The 17,806-nt window shown below is 42.6% G+C and overlaps 1 protein-coding gene across 11 annotated transcripts in view; it reads right to left on the reverse strand.

Annotated features, from left to right (window-relative positions):
- The window catches only part of lef1 (lymphoid enhancer-binding factor 1), a 198,809-nt gene that overhangs the window by 24,633 nt on the left and 156,370 nt on the right, over nt 1-17,806 (reverse strand). For 3 of the 11 annotated variants that reach the window (XR_011353915.1, XR_011353913.1, XR_011353914.1), the window contains one exon: nt 1,101-1,155. The exons of the other annotated variants lie outside the window; for them this stretch is intronic. The gene's annotated coding sequence lies outside the window, so the exon portion shown is untranslated. The remainder of the gene's footprint in view (nt 1-1,100; nt 1,156-17,806) is intronic. 11 annotated transcript variants of the gene reach the window in all.

Genomic DNA, 17,806 nt, shown 5'->3' on the forward strand with positions numbered 1-17,806 from the left:
CTTTCAAACTTTTTCTTTCCACCCACATAAGGCCTTAAGCCATCCCTTCCTAATCACAGAGCATCTATGGCATAGGGAATACTTAAAGTGGGACGTGAGTGGAAATAAAAAGGTCGAGAACCACTGATCTCCAGTCTCTCATGTGTCTTAATTTTATTTATTTTTTTGGTAGGAATATTTAGGTTGGCACAACATTGAGGGCCAAAGTGCCTGTACTGTGCTGTAGTGTTCCTTTAAGTTACTCCTCTGTCTTCCTACTTGAATGACCTGATATAAAACATTGAAGGCATGTGTGTGTGGAAGCTCATTACTAACAGATTGCACCAGATCCAGAATGGCTCCTGGCTGCTTGTCTCAGTCTTTCTCACAGAAAATGCTCTTTCCTCTCACCTATTCTATCTCCATATATTACTACATCATATATCATGAAACACAATGAAGAGCTTGTTCCCCTCCCAATCAGTTTTCAACAGTGGGGAAAAGAAAACAAGGTTACACTGTCTAGAGTCTTCTGAAATGACTGCTACAAATAGCACTCTTATCCATTGTCTAGTGATCTGTTAGCAAGCTTTAGGCTCATATTGTGAACCTAGAATGAACAGAACAGTACACTCACTGTTTGAGATGTCTTCATAAAAGACTGCAACAAAGCAGCTGACCTGATCTTAAAACAAAAAAAAAATCACTTGGGAGTTGAAAGGGCTGCTGAGGACTTTTAGCTTTCCTTCAGAATGCAGAGGTTGTGACTGCCAAAGGAATTCTCTCTGTCCTCTCCCCAAGGTTAGATAATATTGCATTACTTTCTGACAAAATCAGCCCTTTCTAATTCTGTGCAATATGCAACTGCTGGAGAGATTCAGCATGTCACACAGCCTCCAGAAGAAGTAAAAGACGAAGGCCTCAGGCCCAAAACATTGGTGACCCTTTACTTCCTATGGATGCTGCTTGACTTGATGAGTTTCTTCCACACGTTGGAACACTGTACTCAACCCCAGCATCTGCAGACTTTCTCATGTCATTCAATTCTGTAACATCCCGAAGAAATTACAGCATCACTTAGGGGAACAAAAGGAGGAGCAAGAATTGACATACAGTAGTACCTCATTTGGAGGTCAGGATGCTTCGCCAGGAATTAGAGCACTAATGGACTTCATTCTAAAAGAAAGGTTGTGGAGAGGTGAGTTATTGACAGTGCCTGCTGTTGTGAAAATTTAGCACAAACCCCTGGGCAGACACATAAACAGGCAATGAATAGAGTGATACGGAGCAGCTCCAGGCAGACTAGACTACTTAGATAGGTATCATGGTTGACACAGACATGGTGGGCTAAAGGACCTGTTCCTGTGCTCTACTGGCTCTGTTCTATGGTTTTCATTCTAGTGTGTTAGTTGAAGAATATTTAGATCTGAATACCAGGAATCATTTCCTAGTCCATCTCAAAATAATTTGACTGGACATTTGATCAAACTGAGAGAGAAGTTAAAGTTTCTGTTTAATGCTTTGGCTCAATTGCAGCATTCCATCTGCGTAGCACTGCCTCAGCACAGCCCAGACTTGGATCGAAACCCAAAACCCCTTAATCTCAGGGAGATAAAGCCTCTTACCAGTTAGCTCATGCTCCTCTCCCTCCATTTTTATGAAGATTTTTACCTGTTATTCCTGACGAAGGACTCAGTCCTGAAATGTCAACTGCATTTTACTTCCCATGGATTTAATTTAAATTTTTTTATTTACAACACGGTAGAAGCCAATTCCAACCATTGAACCCTGTGCTACCTAATTACACCCAATTAACCAACAACCTCCTATGTTTTGGAGTGACCTGCTGAGTTTTGTGTAATGCACCGGGCCCCAGCACCAGCAGATTTTCTTGCTCAAATCAAAAATGACAACAGTCAGGACATAAATAATGAGACAGACATCAAAAGCAGAAGCTGCTAAGTATTCTGGGAACTGTAAATCCCCCTGCAGTGTTCAGTTCCTCATGTTCCTGTGTTCTTTTTTCTCTCCTCTGTCTACACTCATCTCTCTTTATTTCCACCTCATCCAGTTGATCAACACTGATTAAAAGCCTTCACCAAGCCCATATATTCAGCACCTTCAACACTCAGGCCATTTAATCTCGCATGGTCTCTACGTGGACACTGGTGTCAGTGGTGTCGCTAGGGTTGGTGTCACTCAGCGCGGTTACTCATGGTGTCAACCCCCACCCCCCATGGACCTCCTCATGTACCAGACCACATAGAATACTTAGCAATGTTTTTTGTACTAATGATATTTATAAACTGTAATTCCCGTATATCACTGAATGTAATGGCAATAGTAGTGAGATAAACAATTAGCAAAATTAAAATCTCACCTTTAAATTACAATATCATACTCAAAAAAAGTTATTGATATAGGTTCACAAATACTAATTACCACAATATTGTAGCTAAAACATGAGAAAATTTGACAAAAGCAGCGACTATAAAAACACCAGCAGCAATGAAAACAACAGCGCGTGATTGTAGTGCGTGCAGATGAAACCACGTGATTCGACGTGTCACGTAATTGGGTAATAATGACAGCTATGACCGGAGCGCATTAGAGGTTCCAAAAATAAATTAACATAGAGTTTTATCCTTGCAAGTGTGGCAGCCCGCAATTGTGGAGATCGGACCGGGCACATGGCGCAACAGCAGACACGGACAGAGATCGCTAAAGCGACTCCTAGAACAAAGAACCAGGGGGCAGCATTAGAACAATGGCATTGGTCAAACTGCCCAGCTAACTCAGCAGAAACAGGCTGGAGAAGAAGGACATTCATATGCATGGATGTTTCCGCCTGCTATTGTTATTCATTTGGCTGACTCAGTCAATCAGCAAAAAACGGTGGGAATTTGAACAGTGTAAAGGCAAGCCTTTCCAGCCCTAATAAACGAGTAAGCTTAACCTGCCACACTGTGAGTGTGTGTTTCTTTGTAGCGGTCAGCTACATAAGTATATTAATACATGTAACTGGGATTACGAAAAATATTTTTGTTGCTAAGACTAAGTACAGGGATATTTTTATATAAAAATATACATTTCTGCTGAAACACTGCACAAAACTTTTATAGGCAGTCATTTTGGTGTCATCCCCTCTGATGGCGTCACCTGGTGCCATCACAACCCCCCACCCCCCGCAACCCCCGATTGTCGCTAGTGACTTGTGTTCCTTTTGTTCACTTCACCCTTCCCAACCTCCTCTAATTTAATTCGATTTCTGACATTTGCCAATTCTGATGAAGGATTGTCGACTCAAAATGTTAACCCTGGTTCCCTTTCCACAGATGTTGCCTGACTACTGAGTAATTTTTGCTTAGATTTCAGATCTCCAGCATCTACATGTTTTTGTTTTAATTTCATAAAGTGAACCCACTTCCATTTTACCACTCCCTCAGAATATACAACCTCCACCCACTTCCAGCTTCTCTTGTGCTTTCACACTGGTGCATGCAAATCAAGACACCAAGCTTGCTTTCATTAGATGTGCAGATCATGTGCTACATCTGCCTAAAGGTTTATCAGCTGTCAACTGCCTTAACTTAATGTCATAACAAGTTATAACATAACTAGGGGTGGCATGGTTAGCGTAGTAGTTTAGAGCAGCACTACTACAGTGATCAGGGTTCAAATCAGACTATGGTAAACCACTGTTACTCTGTGATTGGCTGCTATGGACTGGAAACACCTCCCAAAACCGATCCTACCCATAGTTCCTTGCAGGCTACCCGTTTCTTTTTGCTCTGATCAGTGAAGGAGATGGATGGCTGTCTGATAGTGTTCCATTCTTTAGCTATTAAAAGCCTGGTTGTTTCACTACTCGGCCTTTTGTGAATTATTGATGGTACATCACTGAAAGGAGTTGTCTGAAAGGAGTTCGCACATTCTCCCTGTGACCATTAGGGTTTACTCCAGGTGCTGTGTTTTCCACCCATCCTCCAAAAATGTATGGGATTTGTAGGTTAAATTATGTATTTGGGTGGCACAGGCTTGCTGGGCAGGAAGGGCCTGATATCATGTTGTACCTCTAGAATTATTTTTTTAAAACTAGCAAATAGCTGTACAGCCAATAAGAATACATCAGAAAGGAAGTAAGTGGGTTTGTTGGGCTTGAAGGGGGGGTGCGAGGGAAGCTTGATCATAATTGTTAAATCAGTTCTTCTCCCAGACCAACACCCTGGTGTTTCTGAGTTACACTTTGTTGGCTACATTTGGCAACCTGACACTAGATTCCATAATAGGCAAAATACAAACATGCTGGAGAAGCTCACCAGGTCACACAGCATCCACCGAAGTAAAAGAATACCAACATCTTGTGCCTGGGTGTTTCATTAGGTATCCAGAACGTTTGTGTATTGCACTTGACACTATATTTTCTTGTTTAACTCCCTAAATGACACTCTATTCCGAGTTCTGTCTTGGAATGAGATTCTCAGGCAGTTACAGGATAAGATTCAAGAATGTGTTCAAAGACTATCAGAAAAAGTTTACCCCTGGCTTCTGGGAATTTTTTTCCTTGAAGTGGAGGTGGATCATTTATTGTACAGATACCTTGAGTCCAAGCCCTGCATAGCCAGTGGAAGGGAGGCTCACACACTGAATAGTAATAGACTCTTCCCTTCGTCTTTGGGTCTATTACTACTCTTGAGTTTACTTGCTACATTACTCAGACTATCCCTCTGACCTTTATGGGAAGTTTTAATTGGCATCCATCTAAACATAGGTTAAGTCATACTCATCTACTGTCTTAGCAGCTTCCTGCCAAGTTGTTGTCTCTTTCTCGTTCAAATAGGATTTATTGTCATCTGTGGAAGAGTCTGCTGTTCCCACCTTGACCTCATCAGTCAGCACAGAACCCAGAAACCTGGAGTGGAGGAAGGCACCCTTGATCATGAAAGGCTGGCCTCAGGAGAATTCAGTATCCAGAGGCTTGGAACTGTTGATGGGGAGACAGGAGGCTGAATCAGTCTGACAGCTGGTCATTCAAGTCCAAGTGATTAATAACAGTAGCAGTGCCTCAGGATGGGGGAGAGTCAGGGACTGAATGGAGAACCACCAACTCATACAAGGCTGACAACACAGTTTAAAAACTAGCCTTAAACCAGTGGATCATTGTTAAAAATCCATCTGGTTGTCTAATGTCCTCTGGAGGATGACATATGCTGCCCTTACCAGGTTCCCAGCCTGCATGTGACTCCAAACTAATGCAGACTATTAAACAGCAGCTGACAAGTCCTGGCAGCTCAGTTAGTTCAGGGTGAGACAGATGATAAATTCTAACTGAACCAATAAACACCCATGTTAAGAGAACAAATATTATAATGCATATTTCAGAGCAAGTTACCAATCCAACACACTGTCAGCCACATGGTTATTTTCTGAGCTGTTTCTCACTCCTTCCTCCCATGTTTTCACTGTGCATACTATGTTAGGAGTAAGTGCTGACTGTCTCCAGTAGATCAGTAACTCACGCTGCCATTAATGGTCTTTCCATGGGTTTTGCTGTGAACATAGGAACATAGGAAGTAGGCCAAAAATGGCCCATCAAGCCTGCTCCGCCATTCAATACGATCATGGCTGATCTAATTTATGACTTAACTCCACCTACCTGCCTTCTCCCCATATCCCCTAATTCCTCTATCATGTAAAAATTTATCTAACCAAATTTTAAATATGTTTAATGAGGCAGCCTCAACCACTTCCCTGGTTAGAGAATTCCAAGCATTCACTACTCTCTGGGAAAAACTATTTTTCCTCATCTCTGTCCTAAATCTACTCCCCCGAATCTTGAGACTGTGTCCTCTCGTTTTAGTTTCCCCGGTCAGCTCAAAAAACCTTCCTACATCTATTCTATCCATACCCTTCATAATGCTATATGTTTCTATAAGATCTCCTCTCATTCTTCTGAACTTGAGCGAATACAATCCTAGACAATTTAATCTTTCATCATAAGTCAACCCCTTCATCCCAGGGATCAACCTAGTAAACCTCCTCTGGACCGTCTCCAAAGCCAGAATGTAGGTGCTGTAATAGCACTGCTATTATGGAGACCAGAACTGGACACAGTACTCCAGGTGTGGTCTCACCAGTACCTTATACAGTTGCAACATTACCTCCCTACTCCTGAATTCAATTCCTCTAGCGATGAAGGCCAACATTCCATTGGCCTTCTTAATAACCTGCTGCACCTGCAACCTAACTTTTTGCGATTCACATGATTAATTAAGCTTCTGTGAATCCATCTCTGACGTGCGAGGTAATTCATCTAATTGATGCTGGTTCATGGAGTGGTAAAGGGCTTGCTCGGATTCTGAGAGCATCAGCTTGGGCACTGTAGTTAGTGGAGCAGTGCTATTACAGCACCTACAATCCGGGTTCAGATCCAGCATTGTCTGTATGTAAGGAGTTTGTACGTTCTCCCAGAGTCTGCATGAGTTTCCTTTGGGTGCTCCAGTTTCCTCCCATGTTACAAAGACGTACATGGTTAGAAGCTTAATTAATCATGTGGATGTATTTGGATGGCGTGGATTATGGGCCAGAAGGACCTGTTACTATGCTATATCTCTAAATGAAACTTTAAGTTATCGGAAATGTCCACCTTCCTTGCAGTGAAGTATTTATTGGGCATTACTTCACAGGAACATCATTTCTGGTCATGCAGTTGGGTATCTGGCATGAGTCTTAAAGCACCATCTTCTGTCGTAAGAGAGAAAGCTGCTACCAGATGATCAAAATATAGGACAGTAACTCAAAATGTGGATTCAGATAATCAGAACTCATTCTCTACCATGCACATTTGGCATAGCGGTTAGCACAATGCCTTCATAGCGCCAGCGATCAGACTGGAGTTCGAATCCCACACTGTCTGTAAGGAGTTTATACCCTTACCCCGTGTCTGCATGGGATTTCTACAGGGGCTCCAGTTTCTTCCCACCATTCAAAACATACCCCGGGTGTCGGTTAATTTGGTGCAAATTGGGCAGCATGGGTTCGTGGGCTGAAATGGCCTGTAACCGTGCTGTATTTATGTCTAAATTTTTTAAAACTTAAATTTACATTTAAATTTTAAAATTTTATCAAGGTCATGCAATGAAAATGAATGCAGGAACTGCAGCTGCCACAGAACCTGCATCTACTCAGTAACTGTTGCCAAGTTTCAACAAACTAATATTTGGTATTCTTTAACAAGTCTTGTTGTTCATCTTTAAAATGACATTTGGGATGTAAGGAGTGTGCAAATAAAGATATGAGCAACACTCAGGAGCAGAACTTGGACCTTTCAGGTGATAGCTCCAAGTTCAGTTAAGGCCCCTCCTCCTTGTCCTCCCCAAGGATCTTTGGGTTGTTGAGTCATGGGAGATACCCCCATAACTGACTGTGCCATATAATGCTCAAATGTTCTCAACAGTTTTGTCTCTCTCAATGAGCTCTCACCTGCACCACTATGTATAAGTTAGTCTGCATTTCTGCTGGATGAGTATCAATAGCAAACAATGTTCTTGTTTGGATTTGGGGAAGGATTTCCTGACTCTCTCATTTGACTTGATTTCAATGTTATCCCTTCTCCCCGACCTCAGATTAGGGGATAAGTAATTCAACACCAGATGGCCTCAGGAACATTGTCACATATCATGTAGCAGAGTAAAAATATTTATTTAGGAACTAAATGACAAACCAAATGCTTTGGAACAAATAAAAATGTCTTCAGTTGTTAGCACAATGCTTGCATGCCAACATCAGCCTCCCAACACACAATGGAAGCAAGAGTGCAGTCGTTGGTGCAATCAGTCACAGGTGGATTTCTTTCAAAAAATTTAATTGAGGTTTCAGCAGAGGTTTGACAAGATTGGGTTGTTTTCTGTGGAGTGCCAGAGTCTGAGGGGCAGCTGGTTGGAACGTCATAAAATTGAGAGAGATGCCACTAAAGATAGATGGTCAGATCTTTCTCCTGGAGATAAAATGTCTTGCATCAGGGAACATGGATGTAAGGTGGGTGGGGGGGGGGAGGTTGGTGTTTAAAGAAGATGTATGGAGGGGTAAGCTATCTTACTCAGAGAATTGTAAGTGCCTAGAATGGACTGCCAGGAATCACAGATATAATACAGGTACCTGTCCCTTAGGGAACTGTGTTCCAAATTTAGGATTTCGGATTTTTCCGGATTTCAGAACAAAAGCCAGCCGCCACAGATTTAAGCCCACCCGAATTGTGCTGCCATATCCACCCCCTTCCAGTTACACTGCCATCTCTCTCCCTCTGCTGCACCAGCACCAGGAAAAAAAAATGCCGGATTTTGGAGCTTTCTGGATTTTAGATGTTTGGATAAAGGATTGTGTACCTGTAGTAGCATTTAAGAGGTTTCTAGATGGACATTTGATTCTGCATGAAATAGAGGATTGAGTATCATGTACAAGCAGCAAAATTTTAGTTTAAAATGGGCATCATGTTTGGTGCAGACATTGTGTGCTGAAGGATCTATTCCATATTCTATGTCCCTTTTTTTTAAAACTAGACAGTAGAAACCAATTCCAGCCATTGAAACTCATGCAGCCAAATTATACTCAACCTCACGTGATATGAAGGAAACCGGAGCACCCAGAGGAAACTCACCCAGTCACAGGGAGAACACACAAAGTCCATACAGAAAGTGGCATATTCGAACCCAGGGCACTGGCACTGTAATAATGTCATACTAACTGCCCTGACAATGTTCAGATTGAATGAGATTGAGGTGGAACAGCTGTAGTGGCAAGGCAGGAAATGTTGGAGTCTCTGTGATTGACAGGACAAAACTCAAAAGACGATGAATGAATGAAAAATGAGCGAAGAAGAGTTTATTGTCATATAATTCAATATGATGTATAAATACAATAAAGTCTCACATTCTGCTATTTCTCTGTTGTAAAACATACTAACACAAATTAAATATAATTCAGATGCCACAATGAGCAAAAATAATAATATAAAAAGAAGAGAAAATAAAATAATAATTGTTCATATTTGGCCAGTTGTGCAAAGAATATGTGATCCACGGTGGTCTGGTAATAATGTTATTAATGCAGTTGACAAGGAAAACAGAGGATTAGTACGCAGACAAACCATTTTTACAAAGTCAGGACATTCCCAAGCACGATGCCTACACCCTGTTCTTCAAAATCATAGAATGAGATCCCTTCTGTCTCTCTAAAGGGCTGACAGAACTTAGCCATTGCATTTCATTTTCAAAATAGCACCTTCAAGATTATTATAGTACAGACTGCAAGATTAACCGACAATATTTACCCTCATTTCTGAAATAATGCTCAACTCACCCCCACCCCAAAACTATGATTAAAGCTTAAAATAGAGCCTCAAGAGTTCGAAATAAAACTGTTTTCACACAACTAGCCAGTAAAATATGACACTCTAAGGTGAACTCAGAACAATAAATAGCTGTTGAAGAAAGTTTATCAATATTTATTTATAAATTACAACAAAAGCTGAGGCAGAGTTATCACATCTTAATGTGTTCTGAATCACATTCCATTCAGACAGTAAAAGGGGAATGCAGAGAGAGAGAGAGAGAGAGAGATTTAAATAAGATGTACTGTTGGATGGGATGGCATTAGCACATCAGGAGAATGTGATTATAGACAACTGTGATACATTTCAGGTTCATGTACTTTTCATGCAATCACTGCCATTTATAACCCCCTGAAATACCCCTCATCCCTGCACTCCAATTAATACACCCACATCTGAAGCTCCTCAGGAAGAGCCCCACACCTGAAGTCTGGCCTAGGGAAGGCAAGCCCAAGCAGAATATAAAGCAGCAGTGAAGCCCACACAAAGTTACAATCACAACACATCCAGGTGTGGTTAGACTTCAAACAAAACAGTGACAAGATCCCAGCAGACAGGCGGTTCTCTTCCTAATCTACAATTGCAACAGCTGTCTCTTCGTTTACACGCCACACAATAATTGTTTCACTACCAACCCCACCCAATGTGTACCAAGGAGCAAAATCATCAAAGAGGTGAACTTTTCAATTTGATTTGAGTTGGGTTGGGGATGGGAGATCGAAACAAAGAAGGTATCAAATGTTCATGACTTAATGTGCCTTTGGTACCTCAACATTTATAATCATTCTCTTCAGTTGGCAATGACCTCTAGCTCCTTGAGTGCCTCTGGCACTTCAACAGTTTGATGTGTGTGAGGCTAGACACTAGCGGCATGCAGTTCTACAAGAGGTGGATCAGGGCCAATCCTAGCCTGGTTCTGGCCTGACTGGTCATTTGTAAAACCGCCTCTTCTCAGCAGTCTTATCAGCTCAATTGAGCACTTCATTTCCAACCTTTGGATTGGGATGAAATAAATCACTATTCTTACCTCCCCTACCATCCATATTAGTGGCAAATGTCCATTCATTGGAGAATAAAATTTATGACCACCGTGCAAGGCTGCTTTATCAGAGACAGGTGAGACAAATCTCAGATATTTGCTACACTGAGTCCTGGCTAACAGAGAACACAGTGGATTCTGTGATCAAACCAGAGGGTTTCACCATTCACAGACTGGACCAGAACTCATATTCGAGCAAAAAGGATAGTGTGTGCTTTTTATTTAATACAGGTTGGTGCACAGACACTAGGATTATGTTGACCTCCTGCTCCACTGCATTAGAGCAAATATTGATCAAATGCAGACTCTTCTATTCACCCTGAGAACTCTCATCAGTAATTCTTATTGGAGTTTATATGCCTCCCAATGCCAATTACAAACAGGCACTTGTAGCCTGTGGAGAGAAGGCTCACCGTGGCACACTACAATTATCACCAGCACGCAAGTTGCTGTACCAGAGGTCCCAACACACTCGATCACTGCCACACCGAGATAAGGATGGCCTCGCGTTCTTTCCTGAGACCGCAGTTTGGAAAGTCAGATCATCTAATGGTGCTCTTTCTGACTGGAGGCAGACAGAGTCTAAAAAAAGAGGCTGCAGAGATCAGAAGGTGGTCACTGGAGGCTGAAGAGTGGCTACAAGACTGCCTCAAGTCATTGAATTGGGTGGTGTTGAAGAACTCAGCTGTGGATCTGAATGATTACACTAGGGCCATCACAGATTTTTATCAAAAAGCTGTGGATAAGTGTATCTCCACTAAATCATTCAGAGTTTCCCAGTCAGAAGTTCTGGATGATCAATGAAGTCAGGAACCTGCTGAGAGCCAGATCAGAGGCATTAAGTTAGGAGATCCAGAACATACACAAAGAGCAGGTATGACCGATGGACAGCCATCTTCCAGGAAAAGTGGATATTCCAGACAAGAATGGAAACAAAAAGGGATGCCTGACAGCTGTGGGAGGGCCTAAATGAGAAGACCTGCTGCAAAACCAAATTCAGAGCATTGGGAGAAATGAAAGCTTCACACCCAGATTAACTCAATGCCTTCTACGCCTGATTTGACCACCATAACAAGGAAAACCACTGCACACTCCCACATCCTCTGATGATCTTCTACTGTCAGTATCCGAAGATGACGTAGAGGAAGTGGCCTTCAGGAGAGCGTATCCAAGGAAAGCATCCAGTCCAGACAGAGTACCCGGCTGAGTACTAAAAATCTGTGCTGACCAACTTGCCAATGTATTTACCGATATCTTCAACATCTCACTTTGGCAGTGCGTGGTACTCACCTGCTTCAAACAGACCTCAGTCACACCAGTGCCCAAGAAGCATTTGGTAACCTGTCTAAGTGACTACCTACCAGTGGCACTCACATTCACAGTAATGAAGAGTTTTGTGCGAGGCTGGAGTTGAAAAATATAGCTCCTGTCTGAGCAGTGACATGGATCCATTCCAATTTGTTCACCCTGCCAATGGGAAGTGCTATTTCACTAGCTTTACATAAAACACTGGAACACCTGCATGCAGAAGGTCTTGGGAGTAACTGTGCATGAATCACCAAAGGTTGGCTTGAGGAGCAGCAGTTGTCAGGGAGGCAAGTGGAATGTTGGCCTTCATTGTTAGAGGGATTGAATTTAGGAGCAGGGAGGTTATGCTGCAACTATACAAGGTTCTGGTGAAGCTGCATCCAATGTATTGCATGCAGTTCTGGTCTCCTTACTTGTGTAGAGGTGGTGCAGGTTGATTCTAGAGATGAAGGGGTTAGCTCAGTGGTTCTCAACTATTTTATTTCCACTCACATACCACTTTAGGTAATCCCTATGCCATCGGTGCTCTGTGATTAGTAAGGGATTGCTTAAGGTGGTATGTAAGTGGGAAGGGAAGGTTGCGAAGCACTGCTCTCGACCCAATTGCTACTGAAATATTTTGCTTGAGAAAAATTACCATTGGCCCATTTCCTTTGGAGTTATGAAACCGTGTGCATAACGAGTCAATTAGGTTCAATTCAAAGAGTGGGTTTCAAACTTTTTCTTTCCACTCGCATACCACCTTAAGCAATCCCTTAGTAATCACAGAGCACCTATGGCATAGGGAATACTTAAATATATGTGAGTGGAAAGAAAAAGATTCTGAAACACTGGTTTAGCCTATGAGGAGAGATGAGTCGTCTGGGGCTGTACTCACTTGAATTTAGAAGAATAAAAGGGGCTCTTATAGAAATGTATAAAATTATGAAAGGCATAGACAAGATAGAGATAGGTAAGTTGTTCTCATTGGTGGGGGAGACTAGAACCAGGTGACATAGCTTCAAGATCTAGGGCAATAGATTTAGATGGCGATGAGGAGGGTGGTGAATCTATGGAATTCGCTGACCATTGAAGTAGCAGAGGCTACCTCAGTGAATATATTTAAGACAAGGTTGAATAGGTTTTTAAAAAGTAGGAGAATTAAGGGATAAGGGGAAAAGGTAGGTAGGTGGAGAGGAGCCCATTTCATATCAGCCATGATCTCATTGAATGGCAGAGCCTGCTCAACAGGCTGGATGGTCTACTCCTGCTCCTATTTATTATGTTCTTATGTTCTTTATTGACTACAGTCAAATGTATTGTAATCTGACTGAACAAGTACAACCTGATGAAACAGCATTCTATGGTCTACGGTGCAAAACTCGCAGACATACAACCAGACGTAATACACATACAAACAATACAGATGCAGGACAAGCATTTATCTATACAAATAAATATTGTTTATAAACATAAGAGTCTTAGATGGTTAGTGTGAGCAGGTCCTTTTGTTGTTCAGAATTTGCATTGCCTGTGGGAAGAAGCTGTTCCTCATCCTGATGGTGCTGGCTCTGATACTCCAGTATCTTTTCTCCGACGGGAGCAGATGAAAGGTGGCGTGTGCAGGGTGGAATGGGTCCTCAATGATTTTGCAGGCCTTCTTCAGACAACGATCCCAGTAGATCATGTCAATGATGGGGGAGGAGGGAGACTCCAATGATCCTTGCAATCCATTTCTCTGGAGCAACCACATCATGCCACGATGCAGCCGACCAGGACGCTGTTGATAGAGCTCCTATAGAAGGTTTACATAATGGTGGACCATAGCCTTGGCCTGCTTCTGTCTTCTCAGGAGGTGCAGTCGCTGTGTGCCTTCCTGACAAGTGAGGAGATGTTGAGTGTCCACTATAAGTCTCTCTCTCTTTCTCTTTGGCTTGGCTTCGCGGACGAAGATTTATGTAGAGGTAATGTCCACGTCAGCTGCAGGCAAGTCCGAGGTCACTTGTTAAGTGAATGCCAAAGAACTCAGTGGCCTCCACACTCTCTACTAATAGTTGTTGATGTGTAGTGGAGGGTTGTCCTTCCAGGTCCCGCTGAAGACCACGATTATCTCCTTCATCTTGTCCTCATTTAGACTCATTTTGTTAATCTCGTACCATTTCATGAGATTTTCCACCTCTTCTCTGAAGTGCAATTCATTGTTGTTGCTTATGTATCATCTGCAAATTTGTTGACACTGTCGGGGCTGGATCTGGCGATGCATTTATGGGTCAGTAGCGTTCAACATTCAACACCACCATCTACTCATCAGCCAACACCAAGGCCTAGGCTTCCATACCTCAATAGATCCTGGAATTCCTTAACTCAGACCCAATCAGTGCGAATGATAAGAAGATCTCATCTGCAATTTCCATCAATACTGGAACAACACAGGGCTGCATATTCTACCCTGCACTATTTGCTTTTCACAGATGACTGCATGGCTCAGTACAAAAACACCATTTACAAATGTTCTGATGATACCACAGTGGTGGGCTATATAAAAATCAGCTTACAGGAGCGAGATTGAAAACTTGGCTGAATGGTGTTCTAACAACAACCTCTCACTCAATATCATCAAAAGCAAGGAGCTGATTGTAGACTTTAGGAAGGGAAAACCAGAGCTGTATGATCCAGTGGTCATTGGGGGACCAGAGGTGAATAGTGTGAGCATATTTAAATTCCTGGGAGTCACTATCTCGGAGGTCCTTTCCTGGACCCAACATACTAATGTCATCGTGAAGAAAGCACGTCAGCACCTCTACATTCTCAGGAGTTTGTGGAGGTTCAGTGTGACGGCGGAAACCTTGGAAAACTTCAACAGACATGTATTGGTGTTCTTCAACTTATGATGGGGTTGCATTCTGGCAAACGCATTGTAAGTAAATAAAAAGAATGCCGCACTTACTAGTTTTTAAATTAAATTTTGCATACCTTTATTCCACACTGAAAAAAACCCATTAACAGACACAGCTGAAAGCACACTGGGCATGAAGAATGTTTAAAGTATGCTGTACAATACTGTCGCCGATGCTGTCATCGCCCAGTAGTGTACCACATATGACAAGCACGGGAAACAGATCAGAATTCAAAATTGAAAGTTCGGATTCGAAGCATCGTAACTTAAAAAAAATCATAAGTTGGACCACTGTAAGAAGCGGAGCACCTGTTGTAGAAAGTGTTCTAACCGGCATCAAGGCCCAGTATGGGGGCACCAATGGCTCTGAGAGGAAACCCATGCAAAAGCTAGTGGACACAGCCCAGTACATCACACCTACATAGAACAGTGCTGTGAGAGAGCAGCATCAATCATCAAGTATCCACATCACCCAGGACAACTTTCCTGATGGCAGCACTCTGTTCTCACTGCTGCCTTCAGGAAAGACATATAGGTGCGACAAGACTCGCACCATCAGATTCAGGAATAGTTGTTACCCCTTCACCATCAGACTCTTGAACAACAAATTCAATCAGAGACTCATTTAACAACTCTTATGTTTGCATAATATTTATTACTGAATTTTTTTTCTGCCTTTGAACAGTTTGTTTATATTTCTTTGTTCACATTTCTATCTTTTGTATACATATTAGTCAGATAAACTGTACTCAAGTGAAAGACAAGTAGAAATTCTGTCTGGCCCGCAGGAAAATGAATCTCAGTGTTTCATGTGATGTTATGCGTGTTCTCTGGTCATAAATCTGAACTTAGAGCCAAAGCATGAGAAGCAAGGTCAGGCAGCACAATGTCTACCAACTGATTGTCTCACTAAAAGAAAACAAAATTCAACTTCAGGGAAACACAAAAATGCAACTGATCAAATCTTGAGTGCATAAAGAGGTTGGAGAGACTCAGTGGGGCAGGAGAAATTCTTGGAGAGAAACAGCCTGCCGTTTTGCCTCAGGATCCTTTATCCTGACCTGAAACATTGAAGGACCATGTCTCTCCATTGATGCTTCCTGACCTGCTAAGTCCTTCCAGCCTCTCTTTGTTCAGCTCTTGGATTTAGTTACCTGCATCACAAGCAGAAACGACAAAGCACCACAAATGAGGCAAACAAGAAAAACTCCAGATGCTGCAAAACAGGAACCAACAATAAGAAAGATGCAGGAGGGACTGAGCAGGTCAGGCATCATCCATGGAAAGTAATAATTTTGCCTTCCATGAATGCTGCCTGATCTGTTGAGTTCATCCATCATGTTGTGTGTGGCAACACTACTGAGAACTGTATTATTGGCACAGAAGCTCAAGATCAACCAAGAGGTTGCATTAGGTCACATCAGCTCTCAATCTGCAGATCAGTGGGTGTAAAAACACCAAGCTTCCTGTTTGCTTCAAACAGTCTACCTGACATATTGCTAACCACTCGCGTATTTGTTTACTAAGATAGCAATGTTTTTGCTGGAAGCATGCAAGATACTGGTCTACTCAGAAGAAGCTTCATCTGCTGAGAGCTGAGCACATAAGACTGATCAAATCTGGCAGCAATCTACAGATCACTCTGCTTTTGCCACGGGCATTTAACATATAAAAAAGTACCAACGATAAGAGAGTAGGGGCCAAAGATCTGACGGAGACATGATTATTATCAAAACATTGTCTTCATAAAAAACCCTATTCAAATAAATTTGACTGGCCTCGTTATCCTGGAGATGAATTGTCTTGGCTTGCATTATAGTTTGAAGTAAGTTCACTAGACAAAAACAGGAGTCTCTTTGAGGGATACCTACCCCCCAAAAAAAATCATCTCCTCTCTCCTAAGGGAGTTCCGTGAGAGTCTCATTGCTCCCCTTTGCACTCCCTGCTACTTTCAAGCACAATGACCATGTATTCATCCAGACTCGTTTCCACAGTGCTGTGTCCTTCCTGGTGACATGATTCCAGTGTCTTCTTGTGCCATGAGGCTTCCAGCCTCTCAGTTTGTTCCTCATAAGGATCCACCCATGGTCTTTTGGCAGCAGGTCTGTACTACTCCCCCCTTTGGCCTTTCATTCTTCCTCCTCCCACCCCCCCCCCCCTTTCATTCAGGCACCTGCCTATATTTTGTTCATTTTGTTTGTATATTTTTGCCTCTTATGCACATTGTGGGACCTGCTGAGTTTCTCCAGCATTTTTGTGCATTAACCAATAAGCCTCAGGAGTGTGAGATGAGAAATTTTCATCCCCTGAAAGTAGAAAATAGACAGCAGCCAATCTCTGTCCTAAGTGATATTCCTCAGCACCTCTCTGAGTACCTCAGGGCTATGTGCTCAAATCACTCCTGCTCACTCTAATGACCCATGACTGCCACACCAGCTCCAGCTCGAACTGTCAGCAAGTTTGCAGATGACATGACAGTAGTTGGCCTCATCGGCAACAATGATGAGTCAAAATTCGGAGAAGAGGTGGAAAATTTCATGAAATAGCATGAAAACAACAAACGGAGTCTCAATGTGGAAGATGAAGGAGGTGATATTAGACTTTAGGAAGATCAGGGACGATCACCCATCGTTATACATTAATAGCTTGGAAGTGGAGAGAGTGAAGAGCATCAAGTTCCTCAGAGTCCACTTTAAAAAAGACCTGTCTTGGACACATAACATCTCGCTTATCAGGAAGGCTCAACAGCGAATGTATTTCCTTAGAAGGCTAAGGTGGGTAAGGCTACCGGCTGCCATTCTGTCAACTTTCTGCAGGAGCTCTATCGAGAGTGTCCTTCCTGGGCAGCTGTACTACAGTGTGGTATTGTTGCTGCAGAGCATCAGATCGTAGGTCAATACATAAGACCATAAAAGTTGTCAAAAAGGATCACTGGGGTCATCCTCCCCCCCCCCCCCCCCCCACCTGATGTGATTTACCATTTAAAGAGGGCTTGCACAATCAGGAAAGACCTCTACCAACCCACATGCAGCATCTTCTAGCTACTCCCATCAGGAAAAAAGATACAGAAGTATCAGAACCAGAACATGCAAAGGTGGTGGATGCAACCTAGGACATCACAGGCAAAACCTTCCCCATAATCAAGACCATCTATATGGAACCCTGCTTCGGAGAGCAGCAGCAATCATCAAGGATCCACATCACCCAGCACACACAC

The sequence above is a fragment of the Narcine bancroftii genome, chromosome 3 (genome assembly GCF_036971445.1).
Source record: "Narcine bancroftii isolate sNarBan1 chromosome 3, sNarBan1.hap1, whole genome shotgun sequence".
Lineage (NCBI taxonomy): Eukaryota > Metazoa > Chordata > Chondrichthyes > Torpediniformes > Narcinidae > Narcine > Narcine bancroftii.